Below are 20,284 nucleotides of genomic sequence, written 5' to 3' on the forward strand. Positions count from 1 at the left end.
ACTCTATCTGACTTCACCCTAGGCCAATTAAATCTGAGTCTCTGGCGTGGGTCTAGGCATCAGTATTTTTGATCAGACTTTTCTGGTGATCTTGATGAGCAGCCCGGGTTGAGACCAAAGACACATAAGGCCTCCAGGCCAGCATCTGATGGGGATCTCAGCTTGCTATCGTTTGGGGACCACAACTCATGGTTATTGTTAGGGCAGTCTGGATAAGAAACTGGCACTCTCTCCAGCCAACTGTGATGCTCTGCCAAGTAGTCCTTTATTCCTTCTGGGCTTGAAGCCCCTCCTCTGCAAAGTGAGTCTTCGTTTGCAAACCTGTGGGTGACTACAGCGTTAATCACCTCCCTAAACTTTTAGATGAGGGAGCAGAAAATAAAATCCTTACCGTATAATTATAGGCCAGTGAACTCATCAATAGTATATCATTTAACTTAACCTTCCTAACTCTTTTGTGAGGTAGGCATTATTATTCTGTTATTTGAAAAGTTAACATGATTTTTTTCAAAGTGACAAGTGAGGGAGCTGAAACCCTCTCTTTGTGATGTCCAAAGCCATGCCACCCCCGTCCTTGAAAGAGCTACAGAGACACTACTGAAGATAGAGAGCATTACACCTCTTCTTATTTCTTGAATGTTATCTCATCCTAAATGACTATTCTTTTTTACATATGTCTTTTCTGTTGTTCTAGTCACGTAGTCTTACGTTAGAACCCATAGATGTGTTATGGATGACTTAACAACTCTATTCTTCTAAACTTTTCAGATTGCATTCCATATAGAAAAGCACTCCAGATTTGATTTTAGTTTTCTCATATTTCCTAAATGACTTTATCAAGCAATCTACTTTCCAGATTTGCTTTTATTTTTTTCTCATATTTTTCTAAATGTGCTTATCAAGCAATCAACTTTCTGTATCCCATATGCATGGAACTGTATTAGAAAGTAAAATATTAAAAACAAAGAGCAGAAACTACAGATTACCAAAAGATTAAGGTAGGCATAAATGTGCTTTTTTTCCTATGTAAATGAATGGAGGGTTGGTATATTCAGTTCAAGCTATGTTTACAATATTAACAAATGGGGTTCAGAATATGCTGTGCATAGTACACAACTTAAAGTAATCATGTAGTTGAGTATCAGAGAGTCACATTTCGATATATACTTATTGAATGTCTTTTGTTAAAGAGTACAGGGCAGAAATATCAAACAAAATAGTTATTATTTTATGGGAGAAAGTTAAAATGTGGATCCTAATGGTCATGAGTTCAGCATGTGTTGAAGACTGAGGAAGAAAGTTTAAGTGCATTTGAATTTCAGAGGTTTTGCTATTTCCCAGACATTTTCTTAGCAATTTCTGATAGTTAGGAGTGAGAGAATTCTATTTATTAGCCAACATATAATTAAAATAGAACCAACTTGTTTTCCTCATTGTTGAGTTAGATCTTGAATATATTCAGAAAAATCTTTTATTTAACTGCTTGATGGATCTGATTACCTGTCTTCTTGGAAAAGATTTCTGAGAGGATGATGGAATGTATAAGTCTAAATTTAAGAGGAAAAGTAAACAAATTTAATACCTTACCATCAGAAATAAAATTGTTAGGTATTCCATATAACTGATCGATCTAAGATTTCGCTTTAAATAAATCCTATCTCCTAGGGAGTCATGTGAAACTATCTGATATTATAAAAGAATTTAATTTACTTAAGATTCAAGCTAATTTCAGTGAACCAGGGGATTAAAATGAATCTTGTCAAGCCATTTAGTCCATCCATCGTTTTTGAAGTTATACATTAAAAACATACTATAAGTTTGAGAAGCTGTTCTTTCTGATCGTATTGGACTAGATTCTCATTATATATTGCACAGTACCTATTTGTTTTTCTTTTTTAAAATATGTATGTCCCCCACCAAACTTTAAGTTCCAGTAGGGCAGGGGGCATGTCCTGTCTTTGTATCTCCAGTGCTTATAATGGTGCTTAGAAGAGCAATAAATGAAGCTTACAAGTTCAGTGATGCTTAGAAGCTCAATAAATCATTTTGAATTTTTATTTTTTATTTCTGTCTTAAAATATTGCCAGTGAAGGACTTATCCTGGCTTCCCTTGGTAACCAGTTGTGGAATTTTGCTTATACTTAACCTGACTATTCCTTCTGATTTGCAGGAAAAGAAAGATTTGACAGATACATATTTTTAACAAGATATATCTACGGCAGTAGTAGAAATGTAATTCATGGTATGGGTAGAAATATAGCCATATGTTTGCCTAATCAACATAAATCTTGCCTGCCAAAAGTGGTCATGTATTCTCATTGTTATCTCACAATTATACATTAATATATTATAATCTGGCTCTTCAACTAATTCAGATTTTATGATGAATCAAATAGGAAGTGGAATGAAATTTATCTTTGCTTAGTAATCTTAAGCACGTAGGAAGTTCAATCAGTGGTTATTTAAAGTGCAAGTGGAGAAGTTAAAATTTTTAGAGTACTTTAAAAATTGTCATTATAATAAATTTGCTAATTATAAATCATTTATGACTGTGCAAGAAAAGAGACACAGGTGAAGTGTGAAGGGCTCTCTCTCTCTCAGCTGCATCACGAGGACCCAGAATGGGTTTGTGTGTATTATTGAGGATGGTTTTAAAAATCGCTATACAAATGATATAAACTGAACTTTCCTCCTGATCAGTTATTAAGAGTCATGAGGCTTGGGTAAGAAAAATTTTATAATAATACTCATTTTAACTGAGAAATGTTATTGTTAGGCAAAAAGTTGCTTGAGGGCGAAAGTTACACCTTGTATCCACAGTGACTGAGAAGTAATTGCTCATTGTAAATCCTCTGATGTTGGTAGAAGTTATTGAACCAAATTTAAATAAATAAACCTATAGCTATATATAATTTAATTTCTGAAACTTTGGTGCAGATAAATAAGACTTGACTCCATTTATAATCTTAATTAATTTATAATCTGAATGTTTCTTTATGGTATGTGGCTAAGAAATATAAGGAAGGTGAATAGCAATACTCCGTTCTAGAAGCATTTCCACTGGGAATACTGATGATCACGGAGCAGTTATCTTCCTAAACATTCTGCCGTGAGAGATTGCTGGTTCATTCATTCGTTCATTCATTCATCTGGTGTTTGATTTAATGAGCTTATATTAATTAGGCACTATTGTGAGCAAAGTATGATACTGGCACAATGGATGAATTCAGGTATTTTCCTCCTTTCAAAGAGGTCTTAATTTCTTTTCAGAAGACTATGCAGTTTATAGGCAAATTGTATACAAATAATTCTTATTTACAACATAAACATTGCTTTTTGAAAAAAAACTTAAAGGGTCTGAATGTTATAAATTGTGACTTTTTAAAAAATCACAGAGCCAGTATTTTAATATGTAAATATCTCTGTTTTCCATAAAGAATGACTTTAGGAACAGCCATTTCACTGTTAGATTTGAAATATAAACATAAAGGTAATTCATGATATTGCTATTTTTTTGGTTGGTATGAATATACCCCTTCATGCTTGTTTTCCTCTTTGGAGGATTGACTTTAATATGATTACATATATCAAATCACTTTGAAACCACTCTGTTAACATAATATAGTATGCAATATGATATATTTATATATGTATTTTTCTAAATTAATGAAGCCTTTAATAATATGACTTATATTTTAAACTATAATTGGTATAGGCAATTTGAAATATATATACTTAGTATAAACATAGTCATATAGAAAATATATAACTTGGGAGAAATATACAGGAATGTAGTAAGCTATGATTATTTTCATGATGCCATAATTTGGGGTTTTTAATTTTTAAAATAAATACATAAGAAAAAAGTCCTGAATGGTTAGGCAGTCATGTGGGGATTTTATTGATTTAGTAATACTACTGTTCTTTGGTGGTTCTTACTTAGACATAAATTCCAGCGTAGATATGGTAAACACAGGTCCAGCTTTGCCTGGGACAGCCCTGATTTATACTTGTTGCACCATATTTATTAAAAGCATCCAGCTGCAGTGTCAAAAGTGACCTGGTTTGGGTGAAGAATGGTATGGTCATTGGAGCCATAGAGTACATTGTGAGAAGGGTTGTTTGTGAACTAACTGTGAAAGTTGACGATACCACCTTAGATTCCTTGGAAGACTGACTTGACCAGTTGCCATGGTGAATAAATATTTTGCACAGTGTTACAGAATTGGAGATGTCCGAATCCCTACTTCTGTCTTCCTTGTGACTAGTCCTCTGGCCTCTGCTTGGATACCATCTGCGACCACCTCGAAAGTACACCTTCCTTCTGCTTCTCAACTGTGTCCTTAAATGCTTGGGAGAGAGGCGCAGCTGCAGAACTGTACAAGAAACACTGCAGCCAATTGTTCTTCCAGTCCAGGAGCTCCTCCAGGCTTCGTCTTCTCCCTACTCCTTTCTGCATTACTTCCCCTACTCTGTGGGTTTTGAACTTTACTTTATTATTGAGACATCTGCCGATGAAGGTCCGTGTGAATGGGGCAGGTGGATTAGAGTTCTCCAGACAAACAGAAAACAAAAAGAAAAAATATATATGAAGATGGATTTATTTTTTTAAAGATTTTACTTATTTATTTGAGAGAGAGAGTGAGAGAGCATGAGAGGGGGGGTAGGGTCAGGGAGAAGCAGACTCATTAGCCCGATGTGGGACTCGATCCTGGCACTCCAGGATCATGACCTGAGCTGAAGGCAGTCGCTTAACCAACTGAGCCACCCTGGTGCCAGAAGATGGATTTATTATAGGAATTGGCTCATGTGGTTGTGGAGACTGAGAAGTCCCACAATCAGCCATCTGCAAGCTGGAGACCCAGTGGTGCCATTTCATCCAGATCGAAGGGTCTGAGAACTGATTTTAAGTCTCTTGAGTCTGAAGGTCTGAGAGTGGGGAGCTCTGATGTCTGAGGACAGGCAGGGGAAGACGGATATCTCAACTCAAGAAGGGAAATGGGGAAGTTGCCTTTCCTCTGCCTTTTTGTTCTGTTTGGGTCCTCAGCAAATTGGATGATGCCCTCCCATGTTGGAAGAGGGCAAGCCTCTTTTGCTCAGTCTTCTGATTCAACTGCTGATCACCTCCGGAAACATCCTTACAGACACACCCAGAAACAATGTGTTACTGGCTCTCTGGGGATCCCTTAGCCTACCTAGTCAAGTGATAGGTAAAATTAACCATCACAATGAGCAAAAATAGGATCACCCATAGGGGCACTTTGGAAACATGACAACGTCATATCTGTGTCACGGTAGTTGAGTGGGTGCCACTGGTTTGTAGGGACTGGGGACTGGAGTGGCGTGGCTCCCTGCAATGCACAGAGTTGTCTCTTACTCCACACGCCTTTCAAATGTTCTTGAAGACATTCCTGCAAATGAAAAACCTGTGTATAATTTTCTGAGTTTGGAAACTAACTCTATTATTCATTAAAAAAAATATTTTCCTGTGGTTTTTTTTATGCAGTGAATTTTTCAGAAATGCCACTGTCATGTAAATTGAAAAAAAAGACTATGCTTTGTTGTGTTCCATATTTTACCAGGCATTATTCACTATTGTAACAAATCATGGTACTGATGGCTAAGCTGCTTTTGGTACTTGAATAACTGATAAAACACGTTGTGTCTGTCCTCTCATTATTTTCATGGCCTTCTTGGGAAGTCTGGTCGAAGCATTTATGTATTGAACTATTATTTCATTACAATTTTTAAAAGTTGAAAGGTCCTTTTATATTATAGTTAGTACATTTTGCTGATTAAGAAAAATATATACGTGAGATGGGTTCTATTGTCTGTGAATTTCATTTCTGATATAAAAAGGGATTGAGTCTCAGAGAGTTAAGCGCTACTGACTCATCCCTGCCTTAGGAATCCAGTTGTTGCCTTAACCGTGGCCCTTGAACCCAGGCCTCCGACATCCAGCAAAAAAGGGCAGCGCCACGTGTGGAGGAAATTCTGACACCCTTTCTAGCTCTGGAAAGCTCTGCATTTCAGGTAATTTTTTTTAAAGATTTTATTTATTCATTTATTTGAGAGAGAGAATGAGAGAGAGAGAGAGAGAGAGAGCATGAGAAGGGGGAGGGTCAGAGGGAGAAGCAGACGCCCCGCTGAGCAGGGAGCCCGATGCGGGACTAGATCCCGGGACTCCAGGATCATGACCTGAGCCGAAGGCAGTCGCTTAACCAACTGAGCCACCCAGGCGCCCTCAGGTAATTCTTTTGCAGGGAATGAGATAGAGCCGGCTGCCTCTTCTACCTATGTATTTGACATTTTCCCTGTGGAGACATGCGGAAGGAACCAAGATTTGTTTTCATGTGATGATTCTTTAGATACTTTAATACAGGTAGCATCCATTTTCTTCTCCTAATCCTTCTCCGAATGCTTTGTGGGCCCTGCTCATCTCAGTCATAGAGTGAGGCTATTCCTGTCCAGACACAGGACATCCTACTTCCATTGTCGCAAGCAAAGACAACACCACTCGTTTATTTATTTGTTCTGGTCACACAGTAATAATGTTGGCAGATACTGCAATTGAAAACAGTGAAGGCCGACAAAGTCTGTTATAATGACTGTGGCTAAGCTATACATATCCCTTCAAATCTGTGTGATTAATTTTGTTAGGCCTGGAACATCCTAGCAACCTGTGGAGATAGTCCCTTTGTAAACAGATAATGACATAATAGAGGGAGATGTAGCCTCCAGCTCCTGTGTTGTGCCAGCTGTTTGGCCTGTACCCTAACCTGGGTTGTTAACAAGGAGGTGATAGGATTGCGACAGAATCCAAACTGGATACAAACTCCTGGTTCAGGAACAGTCAGACTGTGCCCTTACGAAATTCTCAGCTGGATGTCTGTAAACTGTCGAAGGTTCCAGACTCCCCGGGCAAGAAGGTCTTTGGGGTAGGCAGGTAGAAGAGTGATTTTTAGCCTCTGAGATTCAGGAGTGAAAAAGAGAGAGAAGCCAAGGAGAAAATGGGTACCGTTTAATAGAAGGCTTAAAGAAAGTGATGTGGAATACTTGTCAGTAGTATGTGAGTTATAAATAATTCATTCAGAAAGTTACCTTGGCTTTGAAGAAGATACCTAAGCACCCTAATTGTATCATCATTTCACATCTGTCTTATATGAAATTGGCAGTACTTCCGAAAGCGTTACCAAACCAAATAACTTTCTTTTTTCCCTTCTCCGTTACAGTCTCTTGAAAACACTTTTAACCTTGTTAGGTTTCAGTTCTTTTCTTTTGTTGAAGTAGCTTTTCTTTTTCTTTCTTTTTTTTTTTACACTTTCTCATTTTTCAGCATGTATCCTCCTTATTTGTTTCTAAGTGTCAATAGCTCCCAAGGACAGGGTGTGCTCACGTCCCTGCTTACGTGATGTGTGGCCACAGGCTCTTATTTCCATGTCTGTTTCCTCTGGCACTGTGAATTGTGTATACACACCTCTTACTTCCTATTTTGAGTTTTTTTTTAAAGATTATTTATTTATTTGAGAGAGAGAGAGAGAGTGGGGCAAGGGGCAGAGGGAGAGAATCTCCAGCAGACTCTGTGCTGAGCGTGAAGCCTGATATAGGGCTAGATCTCGCAGCCCTAAGATTGTGACCTGAGCCAAAACCAAGAATTGGTCGCCCAACCAACTGATCCACCCATGTGCTCCCCATTTTGAGTTTTTAACTAAGCAAGAAAGACCAAAACTGATTAAGTACCAGTGGCTTATTTACATTATTGTTATTATATTGTTATTATTTTATAATCCGATAGCTTATTATTTATTCTATTTATTCTATGTTCTATATTATTTATTCTATAGCTTATTAATCTGTGTCCTATGTTATCTTTTTTACAAAGACAACATAGTTTCATACAGCCTAGTGATTACTGGGACGAGCTTGCCGTGTTCTTCCATCATTTGATAAACAATTTCCTTTTTGCCTTTGATAACCTGCTTTAAGTTCTCAAGTCAATATCCCTATACTGAGCCATTTATTAAGGAGGTGTTCATTGTGAATAGCATGGTCAATTAAATGAAGGATAATTTATTTAGTTGAGCACCTTGAAATCTTTAGCTCGCTTAAAATATTTCAGGAAATCAACAGTGGTTCCACAGACTGGTGTACAACTTTGCCTTCTTGGGAACCTGATGTGCCCAAGAAGATTCGCCCTACCAGTGGATGATTTGATTTTAACGATATCCTGTTTGGCTCTATAAACCGTGCTGAAGCCATCTTTGGCATGCAGTTAATAATGTAGTTTAGTCTATGATGGCATTCGGTGATAATGGAAGAGATATTAGAGACATAACCATTTTCATATTTAATAGAGAAGCAATGTGTTCTAGGTAATGAAGTTAGGACTCCAACCTGCCATTGTCAGCACATGTTAACTCTGTTTCAGAGATCCTTTTTTAGATCTAAGTAAGTATAATTCTGTAATTTCCCTATACTCATTATATTAGATGCTTTGCTGTTGTATTCTTGACAAAGTAGCTTCTAGGATCATTTATTTGACACAGCCCAAGAGTAAAAACAACCCAAATCCAACAAACAAACAAAAAATAAGAACCAGTAAAACCTTTCAGGCTTGAAACTGCAGAAATGAAGTAGTGTTTCTTCTCCCTGGATAAGTAAAACCAATCCATTATTTGAATGTTGAACAGCTAGCCAAGTTGTACACTTTCTTTTGAAATAAGATGGGAATGTTTTCCATCAGTTTCTCAACATTTGGTTGGAATATGAAGATCACATTAAAGTGTGAGCATAACAGAAAGCACTTGAGCTGACCAACAGTGTGGCTTTGGAGCACTTGTGTGCTCTTTGTACAACATGCTCTTACTCCATGTTAAGGCATTTCAGTGTGGGAACAGGAGTTTTTAATCCACTCCAGTGTAACCCATGTAAATAGTATCTTGTGTTTACCCTTTCTTTTCTGTTCATACCCGTAATAGAATTCTGTTCTCTAAGAATTATATAAATGAGGGGATTATACATTTACTGTTCTCCAAATTGCTTTCTCACAAACACTGTACAGGGGAGATTTTTCTGTATTGGCACATACTTCATTCTTTCTAAGGCATGCCTAGTATTACTTTATAGGTGTGACTTCCATGCTCATCTTCAGATTGTTCTTGATTATTTGTCCAGTCGTAAGTTTGATGCAATTAGAGGAATCAGAACCATTCTCTGAGTTTGAGTTGTCAAGAGAATTCTATTCTGGTTTTCTTTGCTCTAAAATGTCTTTTTGCGGTGAGTTCTGATGTCATCACAGATGAACAAAGAAAGCTTGTAGGTAAGCTGAATTGCATAGAAGAATGATTTTTCTCTTTTTTTGGCTTAATTTTTCACCCAATGATTTACTTTTTATAAAAAACACAATATAAAGAGTCAAATAAACAGGTGATATATACTTTTTAACCTAGCCATTGTAGGTGAGACTGGTCTGGAAAACAAATCAGAATCCAAGTGATCCTATCAGTTAAGCACGTGAACCCACCCTTTTACAGTAAACATAGATTTTAGCAGTTAATGAGTAGGAAGGGTGAAACATGGTGGGGTTAAGGATTAAGAACACATGGCCTGGGGTATAAACTTACTATCCTAGAGTTCCCACATGGCATTCTTGTGTTTTTCATTCCCCAGTGCATAAATGGGAGCATTTAATCGAGGCTATCTATTTTGTCTTTGTTTTGAGAGAATTAGACCATGGGCATGACTGTACCAGATCACACAGGATGGTGGCGTGCAATGCAGCAATTTGGACCTGATTAGATGGGAAAAAAGGAAGAGTGTGTGTACGGATACTGAGAAATGAGGAAGCTGGTAATGATGCAATTCAGTGAATCATGCCATGTAAGTAGATTATAAAGCCAAAGAATTACATGGCCAGATTATTGTTTTAGGTAACTTGGGTCTGAGGTTTATGAGAACGTAGACTCATGTGCAGTGGCAGTTAGCAAGAGGGAAGGGAGAGTTTGAAAAAATTAGAACTAAAAGTTGAAAACCAGCATATTGTCAGTGTGTAGGATGATTAAGGTACCTTTGTTTGCTGGTTATTTTTAGGGGTCATGAGAGGGAGGGGACTTCTTTTTTTTTTTTTTAAAGATTTTATTTATTTATTTGAGAGAGAGAATGAGAGAGAGAGCACATGAGAGGGGGGAGGGTCATGACCTGAGCCAAAGGCAATCGCTTAACCAACTGAGCCACCCAGGCGCCCTGGGAGGGGACTTCTTTATCAAATATTTATGTCCTTTTTTTTTAAAAAAAAGTTTGATAGCCAAATCTTAAAATATTACATATGCTTAAAGCAATAATTTTAGTTTTTGCTTGTTTAAAAAAGAGCTATGCAGTTTATTATCAATATAATTCTGGTCAAAAATTTTCTGGATTGTAATTTTTTTCTTGCCATCAAAAATGAGTATGGTGATATTGTGAATTGTCATAACTTCAATTATAGTCTCTTTTCCAAGGAGATGATAAAATGTATTCCTGGAAGAGGAATTCCTGTATTCCCATACATTCCTGTATCCACTGTAGTCCCATAAAATTCTTTTAATTGTCCCAGTGCAGTTGTGTTTATTATTTATTTTGCTTTTAAAATTAGTAAATTGTTAGCTTTTGAAAATTAAAATCACCGATTAACAGATAAGGCTATACATGTTAAATCATTTAATTAGTGATTATATTTTCTCAGTAACATTTGACAAGTAAATTATTCATTTTTAGAAATTTTGGTTAACCATTACATATTAATATTCTTTATAGAATTCAACATTATTTCACCAGAAATATACCCAAAATAGGCAGTTAGGAATTTTAAAAATGCGGGCACCTGGGTGGCTCAGACAGTGAAGGGTCTACCTTCAGCTCAGGTCATGATCCCAGGGTCCTGGGATGGAGCCCCGCATCGGGCTCTCTGCTCAGCAGGGAGCCTGCTTCTCCCTCTCCCTCTGCTGCTCCCCCTGCTTGTGCTCTCTCTCTCTCTCTCTCTCTGTCAAAAATAAATAGAATCTTTAAAAAAATGCATTTCCTTTTATAATAGGTAATTAGAATATTTACTTGAGGAAGTATTTGTCCTTTATTTATTTTCACCATTTATATAATCAATCATTACCAACTAATGTTTGAAGGATTTGAGAGTCTCTCTCTCCTCTTTCTCTGTGTTTACCACTTTTATTGCAGACACTTTGTTGATGACATGTGTGAGTGGTATATTTGCACAAACTGCTTTTGCCTCGTCCTCTAGTTGATGTATTTACACATAAAAAAAAGAAATTAATAACATTCATAGCGTCCTGTTCCTTATTCCCGACCAAAGCAATTCCAATGATGTCTTTTCACAAGGACATCCATTTTTACATACTGCAGACCATCAACTTTTTAAACCTAGGCTCGTAATGTTGAATATACTTGGTTTACTCTCTTTCTGCATCTCTAGCACATTGAAACCCCTGCTACTATACCTAAATTCATTATTAGAATCCTTTTTAACACAATGCTCCAGGCTGCAACCCCAATTAAAATTATTACTTGAGTGGGAAACTATTTTTTTATTCACGCCCTAGACCGTTACCAAGGAAGGGGCTTTAGCTAAGTCCATTGTCCGAATATAGAAATAAAATCTGCATTCATGCCTGGGTTGCCTAATGTATGGGCTCCTGTCATTATTCATTCATGGTGTACCTTTTGTAGGCCAAGTCTAGTGCTTGAGACACAAAGAGATCTAATATATCCTTGATCTCAAAGGGCTCATGATCAAGTGTTGCAAGAGGACATATAAACAAATTGCAGTGTAGGGGGATGATCGCTGTGAGGGATAATGTAAAAACATGCCCTAGAGCGTAGAGGGAAAAAAACCCAGCTTGATTCTACCCATATCTAAACTTTTGTCTTCATTGGACAACAGCAACATTTAAATAAAAGATTTCTTTAGCAACCACTAAATCATAATTAATATGAAAGAGCCATCTATTTACCCCTTATTACATGCTTGGCACCTACAAATATTTAATTGTTGAACATCTCTTTAAGATTGGCATTCTATTAAAATGTTTTTCTTTGTTAAATCAGAGTTATAAGCCTTTTCCCCAAAATCAATAAATCAAAGTCTTCTTCTGTGATTAGGAACTCATGGCTTCAGTGTTTGTTTCATTGCTCAGCATATACTTTAATGTACTTTACTATTCTGAGAAGGTGTCATACCTTGTTTTCATTTTTAATTTCTACAGCGTATGCACTAAGTGCTTAAGCTCTCATTATCTGATCTACATTTGAGGAGCAAGCTATGTTAGTACTTTGAGCCATTCTCATTAGCAAGGCAATTTTGACAGCATTTCCAAATATGTAGACCTGTATTATAAATGTTAGGGAGCTTTAGAAATGTAATGAGAGAGGTGGTCCCTGTTCTTACCCTTCCTGTTATTAAAAATTGGCTGACTTTTAACATATTCATGGGATGGTTTATATGTGGTCCTGCTTTTAGAAATCAGATTCAGGTTTCAACAGTCCTTTTATTAGCATTTTTTTTCATTAAAATCAGAAATCACACATAGTAAGTTATTTAACACTGCCTAAACATCCATTATAATTAAAATATTTGGTAAACTCATTGGGTATCTTGATTTTTTTGAACAGAAAAAAAAATGCCTTAATCTTTATAAATAGCGTTAATTAGCTGGGGACCTCTTATGCTTCTCAACGTTGCTGTAAGCTACTCAAGGTTGCCTTAACTTTTTTGATAACTAGGCCATCCTTTGAACTCACAGTATGTTTGTGGTCAATGTAAACCTCACACACTTTCTTGTTTAGTCATCCCAGACCCTGTGTTTTTATGAGAGGCATGCTTTTCTGTTTTTCTGTTTTGTTTTTTGAGTTGGATTTATGAAAGCTTTTCATTTGAAGGAAGTCAAGTCTCTGCAGAATCAGTGCTAGCTGTCTGTGGCCCCATATTTTCTTTTTTATTGATTTTAACAGGAAACTGACTGGATCAAGGTGAATTCTCAATTGGTTTTATTAAAATTACCAGTGGAGAGTGAAATGCATGGAGTAGGCTCAAACCTTGATTGAAATCCAACATCAAATATTTCTTCTTGTTACAAAGTCGGTCTTTTCATTTTGGACTTTTCTTTGGCTGTTATTGTGTTATGATAAACCCATCTGCTCTTTCAGCACTTGGTAAGAGATTTCTTAATGCCAGTGTGGAGGATGCAGGAGGAGTGATAGATGGCAAGGGAAGCCACTTACTCGTAATGCTTTTTGTCAAGTCAGGTCCTCTCGTCCCATCATACGTGCCTTTCTTCCAGTGAGTTCAGCTGTTACTATGTGGCATTGTCATTCTACAAGGAACGACTAGCTGGGAAATTTCTGATGGATGCCAAGGAGATGGAATAGCAGCCTGTATTTTGTACATGACTGATAATTTTGGTCTCTTGAATGGTAAAAAGTAGACACATAGACGAGAGTGGTCATTTCAGGCTTCCTTCCCTCCCCCATAACTAAGGAAATTTTAAGAATCATCCTAGGTAGTTAAATTGTTTATAAATTATGTGCCAGATTTTGTTTGTTGGCTTTTGTTGCTGGATGCTGATGGACCACCTCCTGCAAAGAAAAATAGCAAATTCTTATCTTAAATCAAGAAGGTGAATGAAAAGTAGGACTGTGTGATTCTTTTCTGTAATAAAATTCAGGTAACTTGATTATATTAGGAGTAACATATTTTCTGACAGAAGAAAGATCTTGAGATTACAGTTAAACATGGCAACTTGAGTAAATGTATTTGCCTATACTCCCTCCTGAATACCTCACTGAAATCAAAGGAACACAAAGGATAGAAACACACATGAACAAAGAGAATTTGAGGGGAGATAATAGATTGGAAATGTTGTGAATTTCTGGGTAATATAAATTGGAAGGAGGGATTACTCAAGCAGAGAGAGTTGAATACTTGGTGCTTACAGAGGGAGGTGCCAACAAGGAGGAAGCTTGGAAAAGACAGGAATTGGCAATAGTAGATACTGCGGAAGTCGGGAGGGAAATATGGGGCAAAAACAGGGAGTTTTGTGAAAGTCTGAACAAGATATAGTGTAGCTCGCCGTATCCCCTTCCCCTGTATGAGCAGACAACTGATTACTAGAGTGCCCCTACTTCTTCAGGGATGTGATTTATTCCATGGATGCACTGAGTTAGGGTGATTCTAAAATGGGAACACCATGCACAGCTAAAGGTAAAGTCTCCATGATTAACAGTGAGAGCTGTAGCTCTCTCCTGCGATGTATCTCTAAAAGCATTGGCACATAGGCCTGTAACTCTCAAACAGGAGTTGAGAGAAAGCTTATTTTCTGAAGAAACTGGTTCTACAGAAAAGGTCTCCAGATCTTTGATATTTGAAGGATCAAGTCCCTGCTTGCTCACCTTGAGCAGTGAAATAAGTCCATTTGTTGATAAGCTGCACAGGATTCCCGGGCATTATTTTATTTTCTCTTGAATAAAGCCAAGGATCACCATGTATTTGGAGTACACTACAAAAAGAATGAAATGGTCTACAGCAAGAAGCAAGAAGTACCAGAAAGGAGTTTGGAGAAGCTAAATTAATAGTTCAGGAGCAGAAAAGATGACTCAACAAAAAATGAAAGTAACTTAGAGAAATAAGAGAAGACATTGCCTCTATGGGAAAGAATGTAATGCTATTACAATCAAAACAATTGAAGAAATAAGAGCGACCTCATGATATTTTAAAAATCGAAAGAATAAAATTAATCAATAGAAATGTCTGACCATTAAGGAAATGTCCTAGAAAATATAACAAGCAGACCACATAATATCCAACTGATAGTGTTTTCATTAAAAGTGCAGCATAAACAAAAGAAAAAAGACATTTTCAAAGTAATTAAAAAAAAAAATTGTCCCAGAACTGAAGGACACAAGCTCCTACATTCAATTCATAACGAAATTATTGAAAAAGATCCAAGAACATCATTATGAAATTTCACAACTCTAGGCATGAAGACCAGATCCTAAAGGCCTTTAAGTGAGAAAAATAAGGGCGCCTGGGTGGCTCAGTCGTTAAGCGTCTGCCTTCGGCTCAGGTCATGATCCCAGGGGCCTGGGATCGAGTCCCGCATCAGGCTCCCTGCTCGGCGGGGAGCCTGCTTCTCCCTCTGCCTGTCTCTCTCTGTCTCTTCTGAATAAATAAATAAAATCTTTAAAAAAAAAGTGAGAAAAATAAGTCCTTTGTGGTGCACAAAGAATTTAAGACCAAGTGACACTGGATGCTCCTGCAGCAATATAGAAATTAGAAGCAGTGAAGGAAAATCACAGGACAATAGTTATTTGACAGGTCTGGGATCAACCAACCCAAATTGGAGCAGGAGAATTGAGGGCTCCGGGTTATGGATTACCGGATAACTTTGATCATAGGAAAACCTGTATTTTAAGTTGTTTTAATGGGGAGAGTTTGGGAAGAGTCTAAGCAAAGGGAAAAAGAGAGGCAACAATTAAATCTAGGAAAAATACAAAGTTTTACAAAAAAGGATATGTCACAGTGCACTATTTGACTCATTAGAGAAAATATATGTACTTATCATAGTGTAAATATTGCCCAATACCTTAACAAAAATTGGTTATATATATGTGTGTTTCAGAAAAATTGACTCCTTTCTTTCCTCTCACTAAAGAATAAATTGCCATAGTTTTTTAACTACATTTTTTTAGTTTTTAACCACGTTTTATTTTATTTTTTAAGGATTTTATTTATTTTAGGGAGAGAGTGTGAGTGGGGGGCCGTCCTCAGAGGGAGAGAGAGAGAATCCCCAGGAGACTCCATGATGAGCGTTTAGTGCCATGCAGGACTTGATCTCAGACCAAGAGATCATGACCTGAGCTGAAATCAAAAGTCAGATGTTTAACTGACTGAGCCACCCAGGCGCCCCTGTTTTAACTACATTTTAAAGTGATTCCTTTAAATACATAAACTTTTTTGAATTTAGCTGTCTATTAAAAAATCACTTGTCAAAAGAAAGGGATTTAATTCACAAGAGAACAACAAATAATATTTATAAACTGTTGGAGTCAGGTTATTTTGACAGTAACACATTATTTTGTTGCCGTAGATATTTCAGAATATTAAATAGTACTAAATATATGGACTAAAAGATATAGTTTAAATGGGAATATTGTGACTTTCACAAATAATAACCATATTGGAAAAGTATTTCTAGAAGGACATACATATACCCAAACTTGATGACATATTTTTGGTGACATGTGATGGTTTAGGAAGAAAAACCACTGGATTCACTTTGGGCAACATACCAGAGTTGCTTGTTTTTTTGTGTGTGTGTGTGTGTGTGTGTGTTTTTAAGTGTTTTTTGATAGAGCAATTCATTGAGGAGTAGTTTATTAAATAGGAAAGCCAAATTCCAGAACCTTCTTCCCTATTCACCAAATGTTATCTTACCAATAAGAATTACTCTCTATCACCAAATCTTTATAGCATAGGAGGGAGTGATTTCTAGGACAGGTGAAGCTTTGTATCTCTCATTGCTAATTAAGCTAATTCTATTTTAACAATAGCAATTTAAAGAATTGCCATGGTTTTGCTTTTTTTTTTAAAGATTTTATTTATTTATTTGACAGAGAGAGACAAAGAGAGAGAAGGAACACAAGCAGGGGGAGTGGGAGAGGGAGAAGCAGGCTTCCTGCTGAGCAGGGAGCCTGATATGGGGCTCGATCCCAGGACCCCGGGATCATGACCTGAGCCGAAGGCAGACGCTTAACGACTGAGCCACCCAGGCACCGCACCATGGTTTTGCTTTTCTCCTCTAATCAACACCATGCTGGTTATAAGCAAAAAGATTCATTTATAAATTTTTTTCTGCGGTATGCTTGATTGTTAATTTCCAGGTCAGTATCCAGCCTATCAAAAGTTTCATGGGGTGATAATTTATGCTTATAAGGACAGTCTAAAACTATGATGAGGTCTCCCCAGCTAAAGCAGCTAAAATGCTGAATCCCACTCTCTCACTTACTCAGAATCACATCACTTTAGTTTGCTAGTTTCCCATCTTTAATGATGGGTGTTTCCTTCAAATAAAACTTCAGACTTCTCACAGTCCAATTTATCACTAGCAGTTCACATTATTAATTGTGTGTCTCATCCCTTGAGGCAAATCACATGACCTCCCTCATTCCCTCCCTCCTTTCCTTCCTTCCTTCCTTCCTTCTTTCTATTCCACAAGTAAAGCAATGATTTCACTTTCCCAGGTAATGCCTTCCTCTATAATTTTTTGAACTGAAGGCTCCAATCTTATATCGTGTTGTATACGGTACAGATGATAAGTTAAACTGAGTACTCCTTTTTTTGATTCCATTGTCAAATTAACTGTTTTTTGTACTGCAGGTTAGCACATTTTTCAGCATTAAGCCAGTAATAGAATCAGATTTTTGGAGTTGAAATGGACGCTAGAAAGTATTTATTCTAAATCCATCCAAAAACAGTATTTTTCTTAAAACAGGGACATTTTCATCTCCTCCTAGACAACAGTGCCAGATACACTCCTCTAATAAATAAAAGAAGTTCCCTCACTAAAGCACTGCCCCGAGTGCTCCAAATCTATGAGCAGCTTAAATAACCAAATCCAAGTTGTCTCTGATCCTGTCTCTGGAATTGTCAGCTCATTTCAACTTCTAGTGTGAGACCAGTATTAGCCACTAACTGGACGGGCTTCTGGTGGGGTAGAAGAGCAGTGCTTCTCAAACTCTGGGTGGGGAAGGATCAGTTCTCCTTCCATTCCTCCTCCTCCTCTTCTTCCTCCTCCTCTGGCCCCGCTTCCTCCTTTTTCCAACCCATTGCAGACTGATTCTTTCATAAAATATGATAAAATTATTTTCTAAAATTTAATTATAAAACAAAACAAGTTCATTATTATTAGATTCAATAGATAAGGAAATGTCAACTTGTTACGAAAATTTCTCTTACTCCTAGTACTTCTGCATCTCTCATTAGGCTCTGGCAGTTCAGTCTGGGTGGCACTGCTGTGCTCTGTGAGGCTTGATGTTGTGTGACGAGCTTTCATTTTCTTTGCACTGCAATTGGCTACATCTTAAATATTGGTCCAGCAGTACGAATGATTGATCCATATTTTATATCAGTTTCTGTGACTATTATTACATATATTTTTAATGCCACTTTTGTATCAGTTTATATAAAGTTCATTTTGTAATATAAATTTCTTAGTAGCCAACTCATCAATAGTTGCCTTATTAAGATTTCTGTTATGATGACCATTATATACTTAAGAGATGTATGATAGCATCATTGAGGGCATATCATATGCGGACAAATTTATTGCATAATAGACAAAATATGTGATATGTGTGTATGTGAAGATATGTATATATTAGATTGTATATAAACATATATATAATAATAACTTCTCTTATTATTTACACTTATTATAATAAGTGTATATATATATATAACTTCTCTTATTATTTACACTTATTATAAACACTTATCTTACCAAGGATTGCTCATTAGAATGGTCTGGGCTGCCATTTTCCCACTCACTTTTCCTTTCTCCTTTGCCATCCTTCCTCCACCTTATTGTTGTATGAGCTTTTGCATTGTGCTGCCATGAGTGTGCATTCCTCAGTTGCCAGTTTCCACCTGTCCTCCAAGTCCCAAGTCCCATTTTGCGTCCAGCTTGTGGTTCACTGGGGTTGATCTCAGGTCCCAGGAAGTTTCAAATTTTGACTTTAAATCAGAACACTTAGGGGGTGCCTAGGTGGCTTAGTCAGTTAAGCGTCTAACACTTGTTTTTGGCTCAGGTCATGATCTCAGGGTTGTGAGATCTAGTCCATCAGGCTCTGTGCTCAGCGGAGAGTCTGCTTGAGATTCTCTCTCTCCCCCTCCCTCTGCTCCCCCTCTCCACCCCATTCTCTCTCTCTCTCTCTCTCTCTCAAATAAGTAAATATATCTTTAAAAAATTCAGAACACTTAGGGCTATCTTCAACCTGTGGCTCTTAATGCTATTTTACCTACATTAGAGGTTTGTTTATTCAGTATGAGGCACCATGCTAAGTATTTGAGAAAAAAAGATGGGGAAGACATGAATACTGCACCCAGGTGAGGGCTTTAGAATTTAGTAGGAGATAGACATATAGATAACTTGTTAACAGAAGCTGTGCTAAAAGTCTTTAACTTTGGGGATAAGTTAAGAAAGCCTTTACTAAAGTACTACAGTTCGGCTGGGTTAGGGTGATTTAGTGATGGAGGATGTACATGCTCCATGTGGGGGCTTAGGTGTGTAATGTATTCTAGGGCACTGAGATGTGAAAATGGTATGAGATTTGGGTTTTGGAACTACCTGTTTAAGCACCCCCAATTTATTCAGCTTGAGTGGTGGCTCCCTGTTTTATGCTTTTTTTGAGACCCCAGTCCTAAGAACCAAAAGTGGTATTTACTTTTAAGATTCAGCTGGAGCCTGCATGGAACCTGCCCCTTTGCAGTGTTTATGTGGAGAAAAATATTGCAAGGATTCATGCACAGCAAATGGGCAATTAGAGTTTTGTAGACCTGTGTCTGTATTTTGAAAGACCTAGGACGATCTTTGGAGAAACAAAAAATGCCAACACTTAGGAACACACTAGAAACTGAAAAGGTGTCTTCAGCCTTAGTTTATTTGGATTTGTATATTAAGATTTTTCCGTCGGTTAGCTCATGCAGAAATACACGCCCCCCCCCCCGCCAGGAAAATTAGGAGGTAGTTTTCCTATTAGGTGTTTGATTTCCGTATCTCATGATTGTTTATGAAAATGTATTGGCGCATATTTTAAATTTTCATAATTAATTTTGTTATTTTTAAGCCCTAATATAGCTTTTCAGAAGTGCAAAACCCAATACATTGCTTTATACTTACAGGCAATAAGGATTCAATATAATCCAACTTGATTTGAGGAGTTGAGGATGAAGATGGGAACAAGGAGTGGCTTATACTTCAGTAAAGGTGGAACATGAGATGTGGTTGGGGCAGATGAGTGGGACAGGTAACACTTAGGAATGGGCCGTGGCCATCCTCAGGCACTGAAACTTGGCTTTTTCCTCTGTGGGAGATCACAGTTTTAAAGCATTATGGAGAGTGTAAGAGGATCATCTGATACGTGTTTTGGGAACATCAAGGTAGTAGTAATGTAGGATGCATTCATTTTATTTGAGTGAAACACAAATACTGATTGTGACTCACAATCAGTATTTGTGTTT

At 37.2% G+C, this 20,284-nt stretch overlaps 1 protein-coding gene across 2 annotated transcripts in view; it reads left to right on the forward strand.

The window, feature by feature from the left end:
- Positions 1-20,284, forward strand: part of GPC6 (glypican 6) — a 1,069,763-nt gene that overhangs the window by 60,921 nt on the left and 988,558 nt on the right. The window lies entirely within an intron of this gene.

Source organism: Eumetopias jubatus, unplaced genomic scaffold (assembly GCF_037043125.1).
Source record: "Eumetopias jubatus isolate StellerSeaLion01/CBP00866 unplaced genomic scaffold, mEumJub1_p1.0 scaffold_3, whole genome shotgun sequence".
NCBI classification, from domain to species: Eukaryota; Metazoa; Chordata; class Mammalia; order Carnivora; family Otariidae; genus Eumetopias; species Eumetopias jubatus.